This window comes from Stomoxys calcitrans, chromosome 1 (assembly GCF_963082655.1).
Source record: "Stomoxys calcitrans chromosome 1, idStoCalc2.1, whole genome shotgun sequence".
NCBI classification, from domain to species: domain Eukaryota; kingdom Metazoa; phylum Arthropoda; class Insecta; order Diptera; family Muscidae; genus Stomoxys; species Stomoxys calcitrans.
Window position 1 is genome coordinate 163223644 of NC_081552.1, and position 21303 is coordinate 163244946.

Genomic DNA, 21303 nt, shown 5'->3' on the forward strand with positions numbered 1-21303 from the left:
GCCGATCTGCCGATTTAACTGTATGAGTCCTTACAAGCCGCAACTTTTGTCTGATTTGGCTGAAATTTTGCATGCGGAGTTCTCTTACGACTTCCAACAGATGTTCCAAGTATGGTCCGAATCAGTCTATAACCTGATAAAGCTAGCATCATTAGCGAAGCCAGCCCACCTTTTTGGGGGTCTCTCTACCATCCTTGTTCGGTTCCTAGAAGCTTTAATTCGACCCGGCCGACCGAGCATGCTTGTACTTCGCTGAGACGCGAAACGGCAAATTGTAATAGAGCTTTCTATACACCCAGAAAAATAATTGTGCTGATATCAGCAAACACTGCCTGCTTAAATTAAAATAAAAATTTTATATCTTTTAAAAAATCCATTCAAAATTTTGGAACTTCATAACAACTATTGAAGGATTAGCTCTACCTAAATATAAAAAAATTCCCAATTGTAGTCGTTCATTGTGTGTTTAAAATCATGAATATGAAAGTAGTGGTTATTTTGTCTGCTTATATTTAAATTTGTTGAAATAAAGCAAATTGTATTAAATCAAAACAAAAAAAAAAAAAAATACGTAATATACATGTAAAATTAAAAGAAAAGATGAAAAAAAATTGTTTGAAGTATTTATTGAGTTGCCCAAAAAGTAATTGCGGATTTTTCATATAGTCGGCGTTGACAAATTTTTTCACAGTTTGTGACTTTGTAATTGCATTCTTTCTTCTGTCAGTTATCAGCTGTTACTTTTAGCTTGCTTTAGAAAAAAAGTGTAAAAAAAGTATATTTGATTAAAGTTCATTCTAAATTTTATTAAAAATGCATTTACTTTCTTTTAAAAAAACCGCAATTACTTTTTGGGCAACCCAATATGACGTTTTTGAGCTTTTTTTTATTTTTCGCCATATGAAAACAGCAGAAAATGATTGCTGCTTAAGCAACAAATTACTGCTGTTTCATTTTCAACCGAGTTTTTGCTATTACAACAAACATATTTGCTGATTTTATTGACAAATTTCTTTGAGTGTACCCCTTAATCGTCATTAATCGGTCAATATTGGATGTACAGTAAAGCTTTTTGAACAAGTATCAACTGTTTGGCGGAAATATACCTTCTCCAAATTGAAATCCTGGGCAATAAGAGGCACTAATCTCCGAAATGGCTAAAAATTGCTCACGTGAATTAATATGTTACACTTATCTCGCAATATTTTTGTCACCCTATGAAGATTTTTTCGAAAGCAGTTCATGAAACAAACGTCTTCACAAATGTCTTTAATTTTAATAGACCCACCCTTATACCCAAGGAAAATTGCCTCGAAGCGTACGCTTTTATTATGGGCCTGATTCCATACATGAAGGACAAAGAATATGTAGCAGTAAAAAAAGAGATATAACGAAAACAACAACACCAATAAGTGCAAAAATGCTCCTTCATAAAATCCTTTTAGCAACCCCTATGCCCATTTCACGTCCATGAAATGAAGTTATGTGTAACATGCACAACTTCCCAGAGGCGGAAGGATGTGTGCGGCAGGTTTTTTAAAATGCCTGCAAAGTATTCAGTAGTCATTCCAGATACATACGCACTCGCTTTCAAATTTACACGGCGTGTCACTGGCAAACAGGGCATCACCTTTTACTTCTACAACTTGCATCTTGAAAGATTGCGTTAATTAATAATGTCTTAAAAAATACCGCTGAAAATGGCATCTTATACATCATTTTTAGAATGCCTTATATTAAAAAAAAATTTAAGACACCACCGCCATACGATAGGGGATATATTCATTTAGGCTTTCCGTTTCCAACAGATCGAATTATCAATTTCCGACAACATAAAGTATACATATATCAGATAGTTTTTAAATTTTAAGACGATTTAACGATGCCAGTGTGTCTGTCCGTCCGTCTGCTGTAATCACTGTAAGACTTTAAAAATTGAGATTTGGCACAGATACGTCTTACTACTGCACGCAGGTTAAGTTCTTGAATGGGCCAAATCGAATCATTGTAAGATAAAGCTGCCATAAAGACCGATCTGCACATTTGAAATAGTGAGATGTTTTCAGCCTCCCGAAATTCGACCCAAATTTGGTTTAGATCGGACTCTATTTAGATATAGCTGTCATGTGGACCGATCTGCTCATTTAGGGTCTAAAACCCATAAAAGCTGCATTTATTATCCGAATTGAAAAGAGTGAGTTGTTTTAACCCTTCCGATATCCGACCCAAATATGGTTCAGATCGGACTTTATTTAGATATAGCTTCCATATAGACCGATCTGCAAATTTAGGGTCGGAAGCCCATTAAAGCTGCATTTATTGCCTGAATTCCCTGAAATTTTAAATACTGAGTAGTTTTAAGCCTCCCGATATCCGACCCAAATCGGGAAATCAGATCGGACTATATTTAGATATAGCTGAAATATAGGCCGATCTGCCGATTTAGGGTCTGAAACCCTTTAAATCTGCATTTATTGTCCGATTTCACTGGAATTTGAAATAGCGACTTGTTTTAAGCCATCCGAGATTCGACCCATGTATGGTTCAGTTCGGACTATATATAGATATTGCTGTCATATAGACCGATCAGCCGTCATAGTGTCTAAATCCCGCAACCGACGCATTTATTATCCGTCATTATCCTAACGTCATCCGACCAGAATATGATCCAGATCAGACTATATTTAGATATAGCTGCCATATAGACCGATCTTCTAATTTAGGGTCTTAATCCAAAAAAAAAAAATCGGATTTATTACCTGATTTGCTGAAACTGTGACTTGTGCAAGAGTTCTCCAGACCTGAATCAAATATGATCCAAACCAGCCTCTATTTAGATATAACTATGGATATGGTAGTGGAGTTATATAAAATAGGATGATGGATCTATATGGAAGCGCAATTATTTGGATATAGCTGTCATATAGACCGATCTCTCAATTTAATGTTTTGGGCCCATAAAAGGCGCATTTATTGTCCGATGTTGCCGAAATTTGTGAAAGAGAGTTAAGCCCCTCCACATATTTCTGCAATTTGGTCTAGACCGATCAATATTTGCGTATAGCTGCCATATAGACCTCTATTATTTAAAGTCTTGGCCCTATGAAAGGCGCATTTATAATACGATTTCTGAAATTTGACACAATGACTTATGTTAGGCTTTTCAACATCCGTGTCATATATGGTTCAGATCGGTTTATTTTTAGATATAGCTACTAAAAAGACCAATATTTTGTTATACACAATTGAACAATGACTTGTACTTATTAGTATTTGGTCCAAATCGGAACATATTTCGATATAACTGCTATGGGACATAAGATATGCAATTTTAACCGGATTTTGATGAAAGGTGGTTTACATATATACCCGAGGTTGTGGGTATCCAAAGTTCGGCCCGGCCGAACTTAACGGATCTTTAATTGTTTTTGCGTAATCTTGGGGAGTAGTTATGAATTTGAGTTTACTCTTGCCCTTGAATCATGCTACGTTTCAACCACACTACAGCCTTCAAAAATTAAAATATTGAGCTGAAATTTTGCACAGATCATATAGAACGATCTAGCCGATTTAGGGTCTTGAGTGAAAAAAATGGGTATTTTTTGCCCGATTTCGCTGGAATTTAAAACAGTAAATTGTATAAGATCCCTTGCCATCTACCTCAATTACGGTCCAGATTGGACCGTGTTTACATATTGCTTCCATATAGACCGATCTGCCGATTTAAGGTTTGATTAAAAAATAAAATAAAGGAGTGCTAAGTTCTGCCTGTCCGAATCTTGGGAACCCACCACCATTGATTCTGCTAAAAATCTATGCAAAATAAATTTAGTTGAAGGGCATGATTTTATTCTACAAATGAAACTTTTGTCAAACCAACTAAAATTAAAGTTTCTAGGACCCGAACAAGGATGATCGAGGAACCGGTTTACATGGGAGCTATATCAGTTTATAGACCGATTGGGACCGTATATGGCACAGTTATTGGAAGTCGTAACAGAACACCGCATGCAAAATTTCAGCCAAATCGTACAAAAATTATGACTTGTAAGGACTCAAAAAGTCAAATCGGGAGATCGTTTTATATGGGTGCTATATGAGGTTATAAACCGAATTGAACCGTACTTAGTACAGTTGTTTAAACTCATAACAACACACTATATGCAAAATTTTAGCCAAATAGGACTAAAATTGGGACTTGTCAGGGCTCTAGAAGTCAAATCTGGAGATCGGTTTATATGGGAGCTATATCAGGTTATAGATCGATTTGAACCGTACTTTGCACAGATATTGGAAGTCATAGCAGAACACTACACGCAAAGCTTCAGCCAAATCGGAGGAACATTGCGGTTTCCAGGGGTTCAAGAAGTCAATTCGGGAGATCGGTTTATATGGGGGCTATATCTAAATCTGAACCGATGAGGCCCATTTGCAATCCCCAACGACATACATATTAATATTAAGTGTCTGTACAAAATTTCAAGCGGCTAGCGCTACACGTTCGACAACTATCGTTATTTCGACGGACGGACGCACATGGCTAGATCGACCCAGAACGTTAAGACGATCAAGAATATAAATATTTGATGGGGTCTTAGACGAATATTTTGAGGTGTTGCAAACGGAATAATTACGACTTCTATGGTCTCAATGGTCTTCTATGGGATATCGATATTTATAGAGGCCTATGTCAGTATGTAGACCGATTCAGATCATACTTTACGTAGAGCATCTGGAAGTCGTAACAGAAATCTTTGTGCCAAATGTCAATCAAATCAAGTGAAAATTGAGGTCTCTAAGAACTCAAGAAGTCAAGTCCAAGGATCGGTTTATATGGGGGCTATATCAGAATATATGGGCTATATTATATATAGGCCGATTCGGTTCACACTTGGCACATATATTGGAAGTCGGAACAGAAGTCTCTATGCCGAATTTCAGCCAAATCGATTGAAAATTGAGGCCTCTAGTGGCTTGAGAAATCAAAACTTGGGATCAGTTTATATGGGCGTTATATCCAAATCTAAACCGTTATGGCCCATTTGCAATCCCCAATAACCTATATTGAAGAGAAGTATCGGTGCAATATTTCAAGCGGATATCTTTATTCGTTCGAACGAATTAAGACAGCTAAATCGAATCAGGAAGTGATTCAAAGTCAATAAGTATACCAATGTTATCAATGGGTCCAGCTCTTTTCCTTCGTCGCAAACAATTGCACAAAATTATAAAACCCCGTATCACAGTGGTGGTATATTACATTTCATTCATTTAGCCATATTCTGAGAAGTTGTCATGGAATGACTAGTGGCATTTTCATTGGCTAACAAAATGCTGTGTTTAGGCCTTCTATAATGCAACTGCTAGAAGTTGAGTCTGCATGTGTATGAGCTCTCTTGTAACGTTTACTTCCATTAGTATTTAAGATAAGAGCAACTGTTTTCCGCCTCTGGGTTAACTCTTTTTGTTGGCTAACAGAATGACCTTTTGCGATTAAGTGTGTGTGCGAACATAAATATATGTGAACATTTTACCAATATACACTAGGCCACAAACTTTACAAATTGGTTCCTTAGCACAGCATTGAAAGCTAATACTCGTAATAATATAATTATATCTGTGTTTTATTTTAGTTCTATATACGACTGTGCAATGAAATTTGTATGATAATGACACCTATGCAGGACAAGGAAGTTCTGGATAAATTACTACAACAGGCTATGTTCAACATCTGCCGTCGGGATTGCCATGATATGTTTTTCACAAATCCGTGTGGCCACCTGCAGATATACCTCTATTATGAATGCCATAATAAAAATGAAACCAATTATTTATAGAATTGCTTACACAAATATTAATAAATTTTATTTGACACATATTTTGAAAATTTTATTTATATATTTAAAAATATTTTAATTATTTTCCTCGTATTGTTTTGACAGATTAGTAAATGGCATTACCATTTCATGGCAAAAAAACATACCTGCACTAAGAACTTTGTTTGTGTTTTTTTGTCCTTAACGGCTTGTCTGTCCACTACTAAAATAAAACGCAGCATGTATGAGTTTAGTAACATAAACTGTAATGATTTGCTTTGAAATTTTATATTCTGACTATGTTTGGCATAGGAATATCCACGCCAGAATATGAGCCCCCAGTTTTAGGGTCCGAATCTTATTTTTATACCCAACTACTGTGGTATATGGTATTTGTTTGTAACACCCAGAAGCAAGAGAGATATACCCATTCATTAGTTTACCGAACGACTCAAAATCACATTCTGATTCGATTTAGTTATGTCTGTTTGTCTATCTGTCCTTAGTAATTTGTATCAAAGTAAAGATCGTAATTTTCATCCCATCGTCGTTAAAATTGGCATAGGCTTTTTATTGACCTAGAGACGAGCTATTTAAAATGGAAAAAATCGGTTCAGATTTGAATAAAGCTCCGATGTATACTTTCGTCCGATTGAACTAATATTGAAATATAAAATTATGTGGCCAAATCTAGACTTAAAAAGGTCCACCGCTTTTCTGTCGCTGGATAGAACAGATGTCTCAGTCATAATTTCCGTCATGACAGGCCACTTTCTGATCGAAAAACACGTTGACAGACTTAAGGTTGCCAGTAACGACTTTTGTCGAGGCTGTGAGGACGTCGAAGAAGAAGAAACTATAGCAAATCTGATGTGTGTGTCCCGCACTGGCAGTCGAAAGTAGTTCCAGATTAGGTTCTAATATATTTGAAAATTTGTTTGTAATAGCGGATTGAATCATTCGCAAGTTGTTGGGCTTTTTAAAGCGATCTGGATGGTTCAACGGTGGGATATAGAGGGCATCTTCCTTTTCCTGCGGTATCACAATGGTCTAAATCATCCACTCATAGAAAAAAGTTAGTTAGCTGAAAATGACTGGTGGTTAATTATTAAGGGAATGTTAGAAGATAAAATAAAATACAATTGTAAATGTGTGTCTCACTGGATGTTTATAATCATCAATGCATGCTTTCCATAATCTGGTTTTTACACCCACCCACCGTTTGTAACACCTCGAAATATTCATCAAGACCCCATAAAGTATATATATTCTTGATCGTCTCGACATTCTGAATCGAACTAGCCATGTCGAAATCACGATAGAGGTCGAACGCGCAAAGCTAGCTGCTTGAAATTTTGCACAAACATTTAATATCGAAGTAGGTCGTTGGGGATTGCAAATGGGTCACATCGGTTCAGATTTAGATATAGCTCCCATATAAAGCGATCTCCCGATTTGACTTCTTGAGCCCCTGGAAGCCGCAAGTTTTGTCCGATTTGGCTGAAATTTTGCATGTAGTGTACTGTTATAACTTCCAAAAACTGTGCCTAGTATGATCCAAATCTATCTATAACCTGATATAACTCAAATATAAACCGATCTCCCTATTTGACTTCTTGAGCCCCTGGAAGACGCAATTTTTTTCCGATTTGACTGAAATTTCGCAGGTGGAGTTCTCTTATGACTTCCAACAACTATGTCAAGTACGGCCTAAATCGGTCTATAACTTGGTATAGCTCTTATATAAACCGATCGCCTGATTTGACTTCCTGAGCCCCTGAAATCCGCAATTTTTGTCCTATTTGGTTGAAATTTTCCATGTAGTGTTTCGTTATGACTTCCAAGCAAAATCAGTCTTTAACCCGATTTAACTCCCATGTAAACCGGTCTCTCGATCATCCTTGTTCGGTTCCCATAAGCTCTTTTGCTGGTTTGATAGAAGTTTGGTATGTAGAATAAAATTATGCCCTACAGGTCAGGTAGCTTCTTAACAGTAATATTTCACAAATTAAAATCATCTGTTCAAACTAAATTTCTAAAAAAAAATCTAAAAATTTCTAAAAAAACTTCTAAAAGTCGGGCGTAAACTGGATAATTTATGCACTCGAATTCGGCATGAACATTGAGTGGTTTAATAAATATTGTATAAGTCACTGTTCATTTTTGTTGACCAAAATATCCAAAAGCCTAATATAAGCCACTGTGTCAAATTTCAACGAATTCGGATAATAAATACGCTTTTTATAGGGCTAAGATTTTAAATCAATAGATCGTTCTATATGGCACCTATAACCAAATCTGGACCGATCTGAACAAAATTAAACAAGGATATAGTAATCATCCTATTTTATTATAACTCCACTACTTTATACGTATTTATATCTTAATAGGGGCTGGTCTCGATCATATTTTATTCAGGTCCCGAGATCTCATAAGACCCTGATTTGGAAGATTAGTCTATATGACAGCTATATCTATATAGTCTGATGTGACTCATATTTGGGTCGGAAGCCTTAAAACAGCTCACTATTTCAAATTTCAATGAAACCTGGTAATAAATAAAGCTTTTATGAGCTTCAGACCCTTAATCGGCATATCGGTCTACATGACAGCTATATCTAAATTCAATCCGATCTTTACCGTATTTGGGTCAGATGGCGGGTGGTTTAAAACAACTCACTGATTCAAATTGCAGAGAAATTGGGTAATAAATATAGCTTTTATAGATTCCAGACCCTTACACGGCAGATCGGTCTATATGACAGCTATATCTAAATATAAGTCGATCTAAAACATATTTGGGGCGGATTTCGGGTGGCTTAAAACAACTAACTGTTTCAAATTTCAGCGAAATCGGATAAAAAATAAAGCTTGTATGTGCTTCAGACCCTTTATCGACATATCGGTCTATAGGCAGCTATATCGAAATATAGTCCGATCTGAACCATATTGGGGGAAAATGTCGGAAGGCTTAAAATAACTCATTGTTTCAAATTTTAACGAAATCGGGTAAAAATTGCAGTTTTGATGGGTTCCAAACCCTTAAACGACAGATCGGTCTATATGGCAGCTATATCTAAATATAGTTCGATCTAAAACATATTTAGGGCGGATTTCAGGTGGCTTAAAATAACTCACTTTTTCAAAGTTTAACAAAATCGGGTAAAAATTGCAGTTTTTATGGGTTCCAAACCCTTAAACGGCAGATCGGTCTATATATCAGCTATATCTTAATATAGTGCGATCTAAAATATATTAAGGTCGGATGACGGGAGGTTGAAAAGAACCCACTGTTTAAAATTTCAGGGAAATCGGATTATATATGCACCTTTTATGGGCCTTAGGCCCTTTACCAGCAGATCGGTCTATATGGCAGCTACATCTAAATACAGTCCGATCTAAACCGTATTTAAGTCAGATGTCGGGAGAAAATAGAGCATTTATGGGCATTAGAACCTTTACCGGCAGATCGGTCCATATAGCAGCTATATCCAAATATGATCCGATTTGGCCCGTTCAAGAACTTAACCAGTGTGCATCAAAATGACGTATCGGTGGAAATTTTCAGCTCAATATCTCAATTTTTGGAGGCTGTAAAGTGATTACATCCGACGGACTGACAGACACACGGACATTGTTAAATGGTCTTAGAATTTTACGACGTTCCGAAATACACATTCTTTTTATGGTCGGTCGATTGTTGCAAACGGAATGACTAAATGAATGAATCCTATGGTGGTGGGTATAAAAAGTCATTACTTGTATACATGTTAATCACCTTGCGTCATAATCTGGTGAAAAATGCATAAGTTTTGCACCCATAGCAGCTATGTCCACATAGGGTCCATTCATTCACCGTTCAATTTTGGGCCAATATTGATCTTGGCAGCTATATCCAAATATAGATCGATCTGAACCATATAGGACACGGATGTCGAAGAGCCTAACATGAGTCACTGTGTCAAATTTCAGCGAAATCGGATAATAAATGAGCCTTTTATGGGGCCAAAACCTTTAATCGAGGGATCGGTCTGTATGGCAGCTATATCCAAATCTGAACCGATCGTGGCCAAACTAAAGAAGGATGTCGATTGGCCTTACACTTTCAGCAAAAGCGTATAATAAATGCGGCTTTTATGGGCCTAAGACCTTAAATCGGCAATATATAGTACAATATAGCCAATTTTCGATCCTAACCTGCCTATGGACAAAAAGAATCTGTGCAAAATTTCAGCTCAATAGCTTGTTTATTAAAGAGTGTAGCTTCATAGGGTCGGAAATGGATATTCGGATGTGTCGCAAACGGAATGACAAAATGAATATACTCGCATTCTTCGGTGGTGGGTATAAAAATGGCGCATAAATTCTTAAAAGCATTAAGGAGTAGTTGCTGACCGAAAACTTAAGATTCAAAGATTATTTAGAATTGAAATGGGATTAATTGTTGACAAACCCAAAGTTGGTGGTAGTGGCTCTTTAAATGATGGCAACACAACCCGAACATATTTTTAAGAATTCCATGTTGTCTACTAAAATTACTGGTTTGATGGAGGGTCTTATAAAGAGATGTGGAACTTTATTACAAACAATAGCATCGGCTCACAACAAAATTTAAAGCATTTGCACTTGAAACTACTGAAAAACTTACCACACAATACCCATGGTTTCATTTGCCTCCAACTGTGCACAAAATTTTATTGCATTCTGCTGAGGTCATAAACCCAGAAAAATTAGTATGCTGTTATCAGCAAACACTATCTGCTGATACTAAATTAAAAATGTGAAACTTTTCAATAAATCCGTTAAAGATTTTTGAATTCCCAAACAACAATTGAGGCATCTGCTTTATATTAATAGAAAAATTTACCATTTTTAGTTGATAACTTTTTGTTTAAAAGCATAAATATAAAAGTAGTAGTTATTTTTGCAAATCGCAAAAATTGGAAAAAAATTTTTCTTATATGCCTGGAAAATTAATAGATTAGATGAAATATAAAATTTTTTTGAGCTTTTTTTAAACATTATAAAGTTCAAATTCAACAGAAAATGTTTGCTGTTTTAGCAACAAATTACTGCTGTCTTTCTGCTGTTGCAGCAAACATTTTTGGTGTTTTTACTAACAAAATTCTATGAGTGTAGAGAACGCGTTAGTTATTTAAAAAATGTTTATATTTTGTATCTTTCAATATCACAAGCATGTAACGTAAAATATTTCAATTTTCTATGATTTGCTTAAATGTGAACGAACTTAAATAACAGCAGACAGAATAACTACTGCGATTATGTTAATGCTTTCAAACAAAAAATTAACCCCCAAAATTAACAAATTTACCCCCATTTTCAAAACGCCAGATCCCGCAGATGGGTACACCGATGAAATTTTGCATGCCCTTTTACGGTCCCCCAAAAACACGAAATTGGTACCAAATTTTTGGGGTCAAATAACCTGGGGGACGCTCCATCCCGTCCCAAAACCTAACCGGACGGACATGTTTACCGATTGGGACAATATGGGTATCAAATGAAAGGTATTTAAGAGCAGAGTACGAACTTGGTATACCAATTCCACACTACGTGTTCGGGGGGTCCCCCACCAGTAAAAATCCACCCAACAGGACAATTTAACCGCTTTAAGTAATATGGGTATTAAATGAAATATATACGTTTCAAATCTGACATACATATATTATACCCACCACCGAAGGATGGGGGATAATTCATTTTGTCATTCCGTTTGCAACACATCGAAATATCCATTTCCGACCCTATAAAGTATATAAATTCTTGGTCAGCGTAAAAATCTAAGAATCTAAGAAATCTAAGAAAAACAAGTAAAAGCGTGCTAAGTTCGGCCAGGCCGAATCTTATATACCCTCCATCATGGAGCGCATTTGTCGAGATCTTTTCCCGGCATATCTTCTTAGGCAAAAAAATGATATAAGAAAAGATTTGCTCTGCTATTAGAGCGATATCAAGATATGATCCGGTTTAGACCACAATTAAATTACATGTTGAAGACTTGTGTAAAATGTCAGTCAATTCGAATAAGAATTGCGCCCTTTGGGGGCTCAAGAAGTAAAATAGAGAGATGGATTTATATGGGAGCTGTATCGGGCTATTGACCGATTCAGACCATAATAAACACGTATGTTGATGGTCATGAGAGGATCCGTCGTACAAAATTTCAGGCAAATCGGATAATAATTGCGACCTCTAGAGGCTCAAGAAGTCAAGATCCCAGATCGGTTTATATGGCAGCTATATCAGGTTATGAACCGATTTGAATCATACTTGGCACAGTTGTTGCATGTCATAACAAAACACGTCACGCAAAATTTCATTCCAATCGGATAAGAACTGCGCTCTCTAGAGCCTCAAGAAGTCAAGACCCAAGATCGGTTTATATGGCAGCTATATCAGTTTATGGACCGATTTGAACCATACTTAGCACCGTTGTTGGATATCATAACAAAAAACACGTGGTGCAAAATTTCATTCTATAAGGATAAGAATTGCGTACTCTATAGGCTCAAGAAGCCAAGACCCAAGATCGGTTTATATGACAGCTATACCAGGTTATGGACTGACTTGAGCCATACTTAGCACAGTTGTTAGAAGTGATACTGAAACACTATGTGCAAAATTTCAGTCAAATCGATGAGAATTGCGCCCTCTAGGGGCTCAAGAAGTCAAGACCCAAGATCGGTTTCTATGGCAGCTATATCAAAACATGGACCGATATGGCCCATTTACAATAACAACCGACCTACACTAATAAAAAGTATTTGTGCAAAATTTCAAGCGGCTAGCTTTACTCTCCCCACCCCCCAAAACCCCTCAACAGGACATATTTACCGAGTGGTATAATATGGGTATTAAATGAAACGTGTTTGGAAGTTGAGTACACATGTTATAAGAATTTGGTACAAGGTATCTTCAGGGCCTCCCCAACCCCCAAAACGGGCACTAATGTCCAACGTCACAAAATATGTATCAAATGAAAGGTCTTTGGGAGTTGACTACGAATTTGGTATGCACATTTAGCACAGAGTCTGGGACCGGCCCACCCACTAAATATCCTTCAATAAGACGCGTATTTCGATCGGGATAATATGTCAATTAAAGGAAAGGTCTATGACAGTAAAGTTCGACTCTAATGTTGGTATAAGGATTCAAGTATCTTGGCACGTCCTACCGTTTGGCAGGACATGTAGATCGGGACAACAAAAGACTAAAATAAATTGTTTTTTGGGTCTTAGCGTTGGGAGAACCGATCCTCTCCTTCTATTGGGTTGCCCAAAAAGTAATTGCGGATTTTTTTAAAAAAGAAAGTAAATGCATTTTTAATAAAACTTAGAATGAACTTTAATTAAATATACTTTTTTTACACATTTTTTCTAAAGCAAGCTAAAAGTTACAGCTGATAACTGACAGAAGAAAGAATGCAATTACAGAGTCACAAGCTGTGAAAAAATTTGTCAACGCCGACTATATGAAAAATCCGCAATTACTTTTTGGGCAAGCCAATAATAAAAACAAGGCCAAGTGTTTCAGGGACGCCTCACCTCAAAAATTATCCTAAATCACACATATTGTATATAGCGACTATAGCAAAATGTAGCTCCAATGTGTATTTTGGGTGTAGAGTACCAACCTTATATCCACTTTCGGGGCAAAGAGCTTGGTTACTCCAATCCACCACCAAAACCAAGAGAATGAAGTAGTAACATCCAATCTTTAATGAGCGGACCTTCTCCTTACCCTAGGAAGACGAAGGTGGGCCAATTTGACGAACTCTGTGTCCTCAACAAAACGAACCAGCTATGCAGAAGCGCCGAAATGGTATTACATATGGCATATGACTGGGCCAGACCCAGGGGTCTTAATGTTAACCCAGAGAATATTAAAATGTGTCTGTTCGCGAGGAAGACGAAGGTGGGCCAATTTGACGCACCACGTGTCCTCAATAAAATGATTTCGACATCTGACAAGGTAAAATATTTAGGATTGATCTTGGATAGGAAACTGAGTTGGAAGTGTCACTTTCAGGAGTGTACTGAGAAGGCTCACAGATGTTGGGCACTATGTGGACGGGCCGTAGGCTCGAAATGGGTCCTGAATCTGAGGATAGTCCACTGGCTCCATAGAAGCGTGATTAGACCAATACTTAGTTACGCATCAGTAGTTTGGTGGACTGCTATGGAGAAAAAGTGCAACATAAGGACCATACAACAGGTTCAGGGAACATGTTGTCTTGGTATAGGTGGAGCGATGAGGATGAGGACCACGTCCACTAAGACACTGGAGACTATTCTAGATGTCCGACCTATTGACATACAGTTAAAGTGTGAGGCAGCCACTGCGGCTATGAGACTTAAAGTGATGGGATAATGGATAGAAAATAGGAGCACAGACGCACAGCCTTGGATTGACGGAACCATAGTATTGCTATCTGGAAGATAATGCAACACCGATGGGTCAAAGCTAAATGACAGAGTGGGCCTGGGGGTCTACACTAAGAACCCAAGGACTGAGATCTGTTTTAGATTGCCTGACCATAATACGGTCCTGCAGGCGGAGATCCGTGCGATCACGGAATGTGTGAGATGGTATGGTGCTTACGCCTTGAGTGTGAATATCTTTACGGACGGTAAAATGACCAACAGGCCAATAACAACCAGGAGGGTAAGGTCACGAAGAGTCTTGCGGTGTAAGGAGATTAACGCCTTCTCTGAGCACAATCCACGTCGTTTGGGTGCCGGGCCATAACGGAGTAAGGGGAAATGAAAGGGCAGACGATTTGGCGGTGAAAGCCAGAGGACTGCCGTCAATAAACTTGGTTAACCCGAAGTCTTTCGGGTAGACGCAATCTGAGTTTTAGACGTGGGCGACGAACGCACATGTAACACTGTGGAACAGCGAAACAGTCGGTAGGCACGCTAGGGCATGTGGTGAAGATGATGAGACGTTCGAGCATTTCCTATGTCATTGTCAGGCTCCCGTGGCTGAAAGACACCGGTACTTAGGTGGGGACACAATACCAGACATGAACCAAGTTAAGAGAGTGGCATGGAAAACAATAATGGATTTTGTAAGTAGCACGGAATTCCAAACTTAAATATTTTCTTTTTCGTTAGATGTATATCAATAGTGGCTTTTTAAGTTAACTTACGTATTTTTCAAAAGATACTTTGCATCACCCATTTTATACTGTATATTTACTATTGAAAAAAAGATAGCACAAAATCGTGTTGTTCAATAAGCAACTAATTCATGTTGTTCACTAAGCAAAATGTTTTTTTTTATCAGAATAAGATTCTTTGCTTATATCGGACACAAATATAAACGGACGCTATATCTAAATCTGAACCGATGTAGTCCACACCGTACACATAAAAAATGGCGGCAGTATAGTCTGAGCGAAATTTCATTTAAATCCGAATAAGATTGTGGATATGTGCTCATATCGGATAAAACCATGTATGGGGGCTATTTCTAAATCTGAACCGATTTAGTCCAAAATAAGCACACTTAAAAAAGATAGTGACAGTATGGTCTGAGCAAAATTTCTCTGTAATCGGATTAAATTGTGGATTCTGTGCTTATATCAGACAATACTGTATATGAGAGCTATATCTAAATCTGAACCGATTTGTTCCAAAACAAGCACATTTGAAGCAGATAGTGACAGTATAGTATTGTATTTAACATTTTTTTTTCAAATGGGAGGGTTTTAAAATAGTCAGTTTCGCCCGACTTCTTTTCTATTATTGCTCCTACTTATTTATTTCCACTTATGGATCGAGTACACAAACTTCTTTGGATTATGACTTTCTGTAATCAAAAACTAAATTAGTTTAGTGTACTTTTATTTACTACAATGTTGTTATCAAATCAAACTCAATAATGTGAAATTATTGGTGAGGACATCACTTATGTAAAACTTCTCTTCAAAGAGAGACAATCCATTGTAAATAGGAACGTATTGGAATTACGCACCGTTTAGAAAAAAATTGAATTAATAAATATTTATTCGTTAATAGCAAGTTTTAAGAAAAGTTTGTATACTGGTGTTGAATCCAACCCATTAGAGTCCCATTCGACCGTCAATGTTTATTATTGCACTCATGAGTGGTAAGTGCGTACGTATTGATCAAATGTAGCCACACATCTACAGTAACATTTTGTGCTACACCATATGTTTTATAACTCTTTCTGTATTTGTTCTTTGACAGTTTAATTTTTCTTACTTTTCCACCAAATTTTACCCATGTTCAGATTGTCAATTATGGTTTAAGAACTTCCAAAAGTCAATTTGACATAATTCTGTACGTGTGTTTGTGAAAATAAACATGAAATAGTTTACAAAACAAAATTTTCACTATATTTTTCGCTAACATTATTGTTTTACCCATTGGGTATTTGTGTTAGGAAATTTGCTATGATTTCCCAGGTTGTTTTGATAGCATATCCCAGAAAAGTTATAAAACAAATTATTTCAGTCATGACATGTCCTTACTGAGAACAAGAATAGCCTTTCCCACAATTGAGATGAAAAAATTCATATTTTAGTGCTTTCAATGCTTTCAAAATGGTTAACAAAATTAAGGCCTCAAAAAAAAAAAATAATAATAAGTTTATGAGAGCGGTCCCTAAAATAGCCGACCTGACATATATGTAGGTGGCGTTAGTAGCATTAAAATTATATATTCGTGAAAAGTGGCAACCTTCTAAAACTTATGTTTTAAGTTTCAAGTCGCCACGGGGAAAGTTTTTTTTACTTAGGCACTCAAAAGTAGACGCTCTCAGTGAATTTGTGAATGTGGAAAAAATTAGTCACCCATATTTTACACAATATTTTCATTTCAAAGATCTGAGTCAATTCAATATAAAAATCAATCTAGCTTCTACTTTGGCGGAGTCTGGGCCTTCGTTTACAATTATAAAATATTGGGTAGCTGAGTTAATCGACGCCATACGAGCTGATGACGAACACCGTAGTGGTCGACCTGTTGAGGTGTCCACATCAGAAATGTTTTGTGAGCTAGCTGAGGTCATAGGCATTTCAAAAAGTGCTGTACATCGTATATTGACGGAAAATTCGATAATCTGTGTGCAAATATACCATTGCCATTGCAAAAATAATTGAATTAGAGTTAGAATTGCTACAGCACGCACTTTATTAGCTAGATTTAGCTCAATCTGATTATTTTTTGTTTTCCAAGTTTGTCAAGTTCGGACAAGAACGACCGGCCACCATTATTTTCAGGCTGCCGAATCTTAATTTTTGACTCGATTCCCAATTTTTGTTTTGCGCGATAGTTATCGAAACCGGAAGAGATGTTGTAGACCTCAAGCGGACTTTTATTGTAGGGATTTTTAGCACTATGATTATGGAAATCAAGCCACAACAAATTAAAGCCCGGACAAATTTTTTCGAAATGCCAAGGTGATTAACTTAGAACCCTGCTAAGAGGCGTCCGAACCACTAAGGATATTGATCTCATTAACAGCTCAGCTCTACCTATTTAGAATTATAAATAATTATCTCAACCTGTCTCGAACGACAGGTTTTTCACTAGTTTTTTTTCGATTCTATCCAACTGCTCAACATTCCGTTTGTAACACCTCGAAATATTCGTCTAAGACCCCATAAAGTATATATAATCTTGATCGTCGCGACGCTCTGAGTCAATCTGGCCATGTCCGTCAGTCGAAATCACGATAACGGTCAAACGCGTAAAGCTAGCCGCTTGAACAGATACTTAATATTGATGTAGGTCGTTGGTAAATGCACATGAGCCATTTCGGTTCAGATTTAGATATAACTCCCATATAAACTGATCTCCCGATATGACTTCGTGAACAAGCCAGAATTTTTGTCCGGTTTTGCATGCGGTGTTCTCTAATCTGAGTCTGAGTTCCATCGACTGTGGGAAGTAAGGTCCATACCGGTCTATGACCTGATATAGCTCCCATATAAACCGATATCCCGATTTGATTTTTGACCCCTTATAAGTCACGATTTTTGTCCGATTTAACTGAAATTTTGTGTACCGTAACGACTTCCAAAAACTGAGCCAAGTACGGTATATATTTACGGTATAGATATAAACCGATTTCGCTATTTCATTTCTTGAGCCCTTTCAAGCCGCAATTTCTGTCCGATTTATCTGAAATTTTGCATTTAGTGTTTTGTTATGACTTCCAACAACTGTGTCTAGTGCGGTCCAAATCGGTCTATATCCTGATATTGCTTCCATATTAACCGATCTCCCGATTTGACTTCTTGAGCCCCTATAAGCTGCGGATTGACCCGCAATTTATTTCCGATTTGGCTGAAATTTTGCATATGGTGTTCCGTTATTACTTCCAACAACTGTGTCAAGTACGGTCTGAATAGGTCTTCAACCTGATATAGCTTTCATATAAACCGATCTCCCGATTTGACTTCTTAATCTGACAAATGTAAACTTTTGACCGATTTGGCTGAAATTTTGCACGTTGTGTTTTTTTATGACTTCCAGCAACTGTGCGAAGTACGGTATATATCGGTTTATAACCTGTTATAGCTACCATATAAACCGATCTCCCGATTAGACTTCTGGAGCCCTTCCAAGCCGCAAATTTGGTACAATTTGCCTTAAATTGAGCATTAAATGTTTTGTTCTGACTTTCAACAACTGTGCCAGATATGGTCTAAATCGGTCTATAACCTCATATTAAACTGATCTTTCGATTTGACTTCTTAAGTGCTTACAAGCCGCAATTTTTGTCCGATTTGGCAGAAATTTTGCATGTGGTGTTCTGTTACGACTTCCAACCACTGTGCCAAATACGGCAGAACTCAGTCTATAACCTGATGGACTGATTTGGAACGTACCACCGGTCTCTCGATCATCGTTGTTCGGTTCCAAGAAGCTTTTTTGCTGGTTTGACGGAAATTTGGTATGTAGAATAAAATTATGTCCTTCAACTAAATTTATTTTTTATACATTTTTAGCAGAATCCATGGTAGTGGGTTCCCAAGATACGGACCGGCCAAATATAGCACGCTTTTACTCGTTATTTCTAATTCCCATATAAACCTACCTTTGGATTTGACAACTTGAGAGCCTACAGGAAGCAAATCTTCTCCAAATACATGCACATTTATATGAATGTATTGTTTGTATATTACAAACTGCAGCTGAAACAAGTAAAAGCACGTTAAGCTCGTCCTGGACATATCTTTTAACCATTATAGGCACATTGATTGAATGTCGTAACAATAAATTTTATGCAAAATTTTCGCTAAAACCGATAAGAATTGCGTCCTCTAAAGGCTCCAGAAGTCAAGATCCGATATCGGTTTATATGGCAGCTATATCAGGTTATGAACTGATCTGAACCAATTTTGTCACAGTTAAGTCAAAGTCAAAATACGTTATGTAAAATTATCGCCAAGTTGGATAAGAATTGCTGCTTCCAGGGTCTCAAGATGTCAAAACGGGAGATCGGTTTATGTGGGAGCTAACCAGTTTATAGACCGATTTTGACTTTACTTTGCACGACTGTTGGAAGTTATGCCAGAACACTGCGTGGAAAATTTCAGCTCAATCGGAAAACAGTTCGACTTGACCCGACTTGACTTGTATGGGAACTGTATCCAAATTAACCGATATGGCTCATTTGCAATCCTTAACGACCTATATTAGTAAGAAGTATCCGTACAAAATTTCAAGATAAGATCAATATTTCGAAGTGTCCCAAACGGAATGACTAGGTTAGTATACCCTCATCCCACCACGTGCATAGTTAAGTCGATATGTATCTTATAGCAATATTCTCTGAATTAATCTCTTCTTGCTCTTATTTGGAGTCGTATATGATACTATAAATTGCACTATATTACTTAACCAATAAAGTATTAGCGACACACGTATATTTGTGATCAATAAATGGTCAATGTACTGTTGAATGAACATACAAACAAGACCCAAAGCGTTATTAAAGGTTCGTCAGCCTCTTATAAGCAACAAAATTCCTTCGGGTATTAGTAACATATGGTGCGTTGAAACACCAATGTGTAAACTGAGTAATTGGTGAATTTAAATTGCTGATTTGATTAGTAAGATAAATAGTTGTTGATAACTTAGGAAAGTTTTTCAGTCACACAAAATATTCTCCATTTTGCTGAAATTAAGGAAGCAAAGAACTTTTATGTCGTTTATTAAATCTGAAATTGCGTTTTTCATCTCAAATACAAATTTAAATTAACGTTTAATGATAATTGCAATGGATGCTCTAATAAAACCGATAATCTTAATCTCACTTTCCCTCAATACTCAATAAACTCAAACTCAAAACTAGGCTTGTTTATTGTTTAGATCCCCTATAGGATCATCGCCGTCCCTTCGGTCGTTTCACTATTCTTTAGTGATATATGCGGACATACAAGTCATTTTATGGGTCTCCAAGTCTGTTCTCTTCTCCAGAGTAAAGACATGAGAGTAGCATGATGTACCGTATTGCAATTTCATCAACCCAAGATTGTATTTTCGATGTCAGACATCACACTCACCGAAATTGTTGTGTCAGATATTCTAGCCATAACCTCTTCTTACTTCTTACTAAGCTGGCTATCACAGAACGCTTGTTCCAATATCCGAACTCAGAATTAATTTCCTAGAGCCTCGATCTTCCGCGATTGTTCTCCTATTTCTGGCACCTAGTTTTGCGATGTCTTTTCTGCGTTTATCACCAGATTTACTATCTTAGCTGAAGCATCTTCATGACCTATCCAACGCAACTGTTGTATTTTCATACATTTAACTATGCTACCGTCGCATAGCGGATAGAAACGAAAAAAATCAGTAAACATAAGTAAAAGCGTGTTAAGTTCGGCCGAATCTTAACACGCTTTTTGGTCGTTATCTCTTTGTAGGCAAACAAAGGACAATGGAAAAGAATTGCTATACTATTTCAACTATACCAAGTTATGAACCGATTTTAGCTATACTTTGTTTGGCTGTTGGAGCCCAAAGTGGAATTCATTATGCAAAATATCAGTCAAATCGGATAAGAATTGCGCCTTATAGTGGCCCAAAAAATAAAAGCTACATTAGGTTGTCGACTGATTAAAACCACACTTGGAACAGTTGTTGGAAGCCAAAACAAACCAATTAATGCAGAATTTCAGCCAAATTGAATAATAATAATTGCGGCCTTTGGCAGCTCAAGAAGTGAACATCTGAGATGGGTTTATATGGCAGCTACATCAGGTAATGAACTGATTTGCGCCATACCAGCACAATTGTTGATGGTCAAACTGAAACACTGCATGCAAAATTGCAGCCAAATGCGATAATAATTGCGCCCTCTAGAGGCTCAAGAAGTCAAGATCAGATCAAATATATGGGAGCTATATCAGGTTATAAACCGATTTGGACCATCCCTAGCACAGCTCTTGGAAGTCAAAATAAAACATTTAATGCTCAATTTAAGG

General features: G+C 37.0%; 1 protein-coding gene and 1 long non-coding RNA gene across 12 annotated transcripts in view; one reads left to right on the top strand and one right to left on the bottom strand.

Moving 5' to 3' along the window:
- Positions 1 to 5824, top strand: part of LOC106094598 (uncharacterized) — a 249126-nt gene extending 243302 nt beyond the window's left edge. Inside the window, exon 6 of one of the 4 annotated variants that reach the window (XR_009396455.1) lies at positions 5634 to 5824. This is a non-coding gene — a long non-coding RNA (uncharacterized LOC106094598). The remainder of the gene's footprint in view (positions 1 to 5633) is intronic. The other 3 variants (XR_009396457.1, XR_009396456.1, XR_009396459.1) reach the window with 3 other exon arrangements.
- The window catches only part of LOC106089084 (serine-rich adhesin for platelets), a 312770-nt gene that overhangs the window by 250203 nt on the left and 41264 nt on the right, over positions 1 to 21303 (bottom strand). The window lies entirely within an intron of this gene.